Below are 7,157 nucleotides of genomic sequence, written 5' to 3' on the forward strand. Positions count from 1 at the left end.
AAAATCCCAAAGGATATCTAAGTATATCTTTTTGTTCCAATTTAAGTTACCAATTAATTGGATGAATGCAACTACTGCATTCCACCATCACGTAATTCTGGAACAATTCTAATATTATGTACCATAGCTCATTTGAATGAGCCACCACAGTTGCATAAGGAAGTCATATTTAACAATAAGTTTTTCAGCATACGGTATATCCAATGAAATTCAGTTGATTTTATTTGATTATTATGTCCAGATTGCTGATATAGATGTATGTAAGACCTATATTTTCATTACTTAATTTGAAAGAAAGAAAAGAAATCTAGATAAGAATATATATTACTAGAATGTTTCATCAAATCATCTACACAGTAGTAGCAACGGCTACTTTCATGTTACTTTATACCAGCAGCATGAATATTAACGTACAGAAATTCGAAATTGAAACAGATACACGAATTGTGCCAACCAATTCGTCTATCAGAACATTAATTACCAAATATTTCTTGGATTGTGCTAGCTCGTGCACTAGTATATCAAACTGTTACGCGGCAAACTACCAATCGGTTTCAGGACAGTGTCATATATACTCTGCACACTTTCCCCATAAAGAGACCTCTGTGGGCGAGAAAACCATCAGAACGACAAGTAAGTGTAGATATATACTTATAGTATTCTTTTGTTCTCTCTGTTAATAACAAATTTGAACAATCATAGTTTTGGTTTAAATCTTATAAAGTTATGTTAGTCGATTATTATTACTTGCTGCCTGATATTAATTATTTATATCTTTTAAGAGAGCTGAAAATTTCTATTGATTCTATGGAATAAACATAAACATTTGAATGTGTGTAATTGAAACAATACCATTATTTGAGATACTAGTTTTGCTTTTTATGTTGTAATTATTATTTTAGTTGACAAAAAAATTCTCTCAAATGCCAATAAATGAGGGATTAGTTTCAGACAAAATATTTCATGGAAGAGGGAGAGTATGACCAAAAACATGCAAAGGAATGCTCATTTTGATATATTTGCTTTAACTAAGCTTAAGATAAAATACATTTCCTTTATTAAATGTCTTGTTATATCATTTGAGACCATTTTTAAAATATCCACAAGAATTTCAATTTAAGAAGAAAAATTAACCATCTTTATTACACGATTCAAAAGATATAGGAAGATGTGGTATGAGTGCCAATGACACAGTTCTCCATCTAAGTCACAATTCATAAAAGTAAACCATTATATGTCAAGGGAACTACACGATCATGAAACAAAAACTTATGACGAATTTTTCTGACTTCGAACCTTTGTCTTAAAAAAGAGAGATAACAAGTTCAGTTTAAATTTTGTCTGACTTGTTTATACATTTTTACATCCATCTTAAGTTAAGGAAGCTGGCTTGTCATGTTTTGGATTTTTTGTCAGATTTTCGGAATCCTCTGGTTTTATCCATTTGAATGCCTTAAAAAATTTTGCCCAGTGACCCCCATTTTTCTTTTTGTAATTCTTTAACATGTATAATGATAAGCAATCTGTAAAAGTCTTATAAAATTTTAATTACTTTTTAACAGTTTTTGAGAACTTTAACTTGTCAATGATAAAGCTACGAAAAGTCAAGAGAGAATATTTTCCCACCAAAATTTCAATGGCTCTTATCTCGAAAACAAGCACGGTGACCTATATATTTTTGTTGATCTTTGGATTCCTTTATTAATTCCTTATCAATATAAACTAGTGTTTTGAAAAGTTAATTACTTTGAAACTGAGAAGCGAACTTCCTTAATGCTCAAAATTATTTTAAATGACGTATGAAGTTCGTCGTTTTAATTAACTTGAAAAAGAAACATACACCTAGAAAGACATATCAAATCATAAAACTTAATGAGAAAAACTATATTATATAATAAGTGCTTATTTATTTGATAGAAATGTTCTATGCAATCAGATCTTGTTACTTTAAAAAGCGTGTTTGACAAGATTTAAAATAGAAAATGTACACTAGTAATCAAACTGATTAGGAAAAGATGAAGTGGGATTAAAGAAATATAACAGGGATAACTAGAGACTTCGAAAAGAATGACAAATATTCAAACTATCTTTATTAATTTGTTAATTGCTATATCAGTTCATCTATTCACTTGTGACATTTTATTCGGTCTTTATTTCCACTAATGATATTATGCCATGTAAGAATTAAACATATTTTTAAGCATTCTTAAGTGCTGATAGATGTCACTTTGGAATTATAAGTCATGGTTATGCAGTCCGAACAGAAAATTAAATCTATAATTACTGTACTTGTTTAAACTGTTTGCACTTCAACATATATATATATGCATCTCCGATTACTTTCACTTTTATATTTGATTATTACAACATTGTATTGTAACAATATTTTTGAAATACTATAAAATACTTTATGAGAAACGCTATATCCTGTAGTATTAAAGTCTGGGTTTTAATGTTAAATCAGTTCCCAATACTAAACTAAATTCTTGTTTATGTTTCCTCTATGTTTTGAAAAGTAATGAAGGAGACAGTAGATTACCGATGTTGAAATCACGTAAATCGAGTAGGAAGAGACACATCAAAGTACCAATCAAAAGTTGTACACTAGTAATCAAACTAATTAGGAAAAGAGGAGTCATATAAAGAATGTGTTTGGGTTAAATATGTATGTGTGCGCCAAACTATCGTCCAATTCTTTTAAAATGACTCAACAACACAATGTACAAAATTAAAACAACTCAAATAAAAATGGCTTGACTAATCAGATCAACACGAAGCGCGGTAATGGATTTACCTTCATCACGAAGGCTCAAGATTATACTGGTTGTTCAAAACCGCCACTTACAGCAAGCATAAACTTAATTCAGCCTTATTTGCTTCAAATCATATTCCGTCTTTTTGTTTACCTTTTGAACTTATTGTTCACCATATTAGTTGCTGCATTATGCACGTGGTGTATTGAGCGTTAAAGGTATATGATAGGTAGCAAGATAGGCATAACGAAATGCAATTATTATATGTGACACGTAAACCTTGTTGAAGCTCATAGCATAGTCTTTACCAGGTCAGACTGTCTAAACTGTGTTTTGTTTGTTGTTTGTCTCCTTTCGAGTCTGTTTTTTCACTTTTGTAGTCGGCTGTTGTCTATTATTGTAGCCTTGTACTATTATCTATTTTATATATTTTCACTATAACAAAAAGTTATAAAAAGTGTTTTTGTTCAAGGTTTTTATCCCAATTATGACTTATATAACTGTGTGATTATCACGCGTCTATGAAGGACATCAAGTCTTGACCAGCGGTATAAAACTGTCGTGACACCGCATAATGCATAACAGGATTAATAACTTATATTATTTTTCTTACACAATGTCCTAAGCACTAATAGAGTATCAGATTAATCAAGTCACTTCCTGGATTTCCATAATTTAAACATGACTACTTTCATTAGAAAGAAATACTGGCATGAATATTTCTTTGTGTCATTTTTTTATAAACAACACGATATCACGCTGGTAATAATGAATTGTATCTGTTAGAAGAACCTACTTGTGACGTTATCTTTGACGTCCCATACAGTGTTTTTATTCCAGACTTGAAGAACAATTGCGTGCACATTTATATATATGATAGATTGAATTTATGTTTGGTACAATGGTCTTTATGACGCATGACGTCACACGATCAAACAGACCTTGCAAAAATTACTTTTTGAAAGACTAAGACGGAATATTGCAATATATCATGTACAGGCGGTCGTTATACTCAAGTTGATTGACTTATTTAATATGCAGCACTGATTCTTTATACTTTTTTTTTTATCTAAATTCTGTTTAAACAGTAAACATGTTCTTCTCAGGCGCAATTAATTTTTAGATGTTTAAAATGCAAAAAGGCCTATATTTATGAAATCGCCGTCTGAATGCAGATCTAATCAATTGTAAGGACCAGTGTAGATGGTACCAATGACTAATTATAGTTAATTTTAATTTTGCTACTTTAAAAAATGTAACATGTTTTTTTAAGCTAAAATATTACGCTATGCTTTACAAGTAAGGCACTTTTGGATTTTGTTTTTATAGCATGCAATTTTAACGCGGTGAGTAAATCAATTGTTTGTTAATTTCACAACCGTTATTAACATTGTTATATATTTATTAAAACTTCCGATGGTATAGCGACATGAATACTTAATGACCTCTCAATAATATTGTCGATTTGAATTCACTTTCATGATGAACATTTATAAAATCTGCGAACTTTTTTTTTTATTTTCTCCTCTAGTTAGTTTCCTTTCCTGGATCGAGCTTTGTCATTTGAGTGCCTCTTTTTTATTTATTTATACAAGTAAATGGTCGTCAAAATTATACTTTGGCAATACCGATCAGGAATAGGTTTGTATTTTTTTTGTTTGTCTCATCTCATGTTCTTATTATGCAAACATGTATTTTGGATGCAATCATAAAACATATCAATAGTTATAAAAGGTATAAGGATTATAATTTAATACGCCAGACGAGCGTTTCGTCTACATTAGACTCATCAGTGACGATCAGATAAAAAAAATATAAAATCACACTAGTACAAAGTTGAAGACCATTGAGGACCAAAAATTCCAAAAAGTTATGCTTAATACGACTAAGCTAATCTATTTCTGGGATAAGAAAATCCTTAGTTAGTGCTGACTACTGGGCTGGTGATACCCTCGGGGACAAAACGTCCATCAGCAATGGCATCAACCCAGTGCATGGTGTAAATAGTTATCAAAGGTACCAGGATTATAATTTAATTATTATTAATTATTATTAATTCGGTATTATTGCTATTGTTTACTTTTCACTACTTGGACTGTTTGTTGTTGTTTTTTTTTTTTTGTATGTCTGTTTTTTTTCTGGGGAGTCGTTTGTTTTTAGTTTGTGTGGTCTATTGTATTTTTATCCTTTTTATGTTGTTATTACAATAGTATTTACACAATGACATAAAATAGAATTGTGAACTAGTGGTTATTGTCCGATGGGAAAATATTCAATATTCTTTTTGAAAATTAAATCTTTCATGGACAAGATGATAGTTAACGAACGACTAAATCAAAGTGTTACATTTCCATTTTTCGCTCTTTATTAGAAGAGTACATTTAATGAAGGAAAATTCGTGCTTATATTTGTCAAAATATTGATTCTCACTTTCCATCAACTTTATTACATTTCATAACACTTTTACATTCAAACATAGTTATTTATCGTGAATTTTAACCACTAGATCGGCAGTTCACTGGAATGAGAATAATTGTCTGCCAAGCATGAATGAAATTTGCAAATTATGATACGTAATTGACAACAATCATGCAGAAATAGAATAATTGGTACACATATTAGTATTATTACCAAAGTGTAAAGCTTCTTGCTCTTGGATAAATGGAAATACAATATAAAACACATTTCCTACTTGACATATAATCCTCAGTCTATTTTGTGTTGTTAAGAGATGCCTTACTTTAAATAATAATTAACGTTTTATTTTGAAAATGGTAATATTTGTATTGCTATCATATTTTTAAAAAGTAGTAGTACATTAATAGAAGTCGTATTAGTTGTCAGAACAATTACTGATTTCAGAAATATTTTCTGAATAACAGACTGATAACAGCACCCAGTGAATAAACGTAACAAATCTTAAAATTACAGATAACACAAAGTCAACTAATCAATTAACTCCGAGTTCAGTAAAGTATATGGGTGAATTCGGACCTAAAGTACCTCATGCGAATTACCTTCACTTCTGAATGATCAGATCACGTGTTAAAAGCCTATAAACCTCGGTATCATTTAAATAACTCCATCCTGTATGAATGCGATCATAGACAAAGCTATAAGAGGATTGTTTTTCTTAACTTTTAAGAGTAATCGGTTTTGTTTCATATTTGATCCGTAGACAGTTTATTATATTGGAACAAGGCATCCCTATTACTGCAAAATGGGAAGTAATTTACGAAAAAAAGGCAGTCTTCAAAAGGCCCTAGTTAACGTAATTGGCTTTTTAGAGGGATTTAATTACCTGTATAATATTATTTCAATTAGTAACATGTCGTTGGGTTTTTATTCTGCAGCCTGTGTCTTTAAACTGATAAGGGTATATTGGCTATTAATCATGTAGTATTGATAATAAAAACTTACCTTGTTATAATAAAGATCTGATTCTAATTAAGACTTAAAGGCGAACCACAATTTGTTTTTATGGAATAGATATTTAAGATAATGTCATTTTCCAAAAATAATGAATATTTTAATTATGATTATGTCGTTAAACCTAATTGCGTAAGCCTTGCTTTCATGTGGTATACATAAATTGTATATGTCGTCCAGTACAAATTGAATGCTAATGTTTGGCACGTGTCGAAGAAAAGATGACGAGATTGAGGCTACGACAAATGAAACATATCGGTGAACATTTGGGACACACAAAACGATTAACTAAATATAATGACATCCGTAAAACTATGATAGATAGAATAACTTCAATTTTACATTCAATAACTTCAATAGCATGAATTGTTCTATATAATAAGAATGTTGTTATCCCGGGCATAAAAACAATGCCGTATTTGGCGAAACCTTTTAACTTTTTATCTCCAGTGCTGTACAACTTTGTACTTTTTTCACTTTCGATCTTTTATATCTGGGCGTCACTTGTAAGTCCTGTGTGGACAAGGCGCGTTTTTGGCGTATTGAATTTTAAACCTGATGCTTTTTGTTATCTATTAGTCGTGTTTTTCTTTGTCTAGTATGTTCTCCTATTTATTTGTATTGTGGTCCTGTAATATTATGTTGTCATTTCAATGTTATATTTAACTTTGCCATTAAAGTGCGAGGTTTGGCATGCCACAAAACCAGGTTCAACCCACCACTTTTATTCCCCTTTAAAAGTGTCCTGTACCAAGTCAGGAAGATGGCCATTGTTATATTATTGTTCGTTTCTGTGTGTGTTGCATTTTAACGTTGAGTCGTTTGTGTTTTCTCCTATTTTTGAGATATTGAGATCAGACGTGGCACGGTACTTGTCTATCCCAAATTCATGTATTTGGTTTTCTTGTTATATTTGTTATTCTCGTGGTGTTTTGTCTGATGCTTGGTCCGTTTCTGTGTGTGTTACGTTTCGGT

The sequence above is a fragment of the Mytilus edulis genome, chromosome 4 (genome assembly GCF_963676685.1).
Source record: "Mytilus edulis chromosome 4, xbMytEdul2.2, whole genome shotgun sequence".
NCBI classification, from domain to species: Eukaryota; Metazoa; Mollusca; class Bivalvia; order Mytilida; family Mytilidae; genus Mytilus; species Mytilus edulis.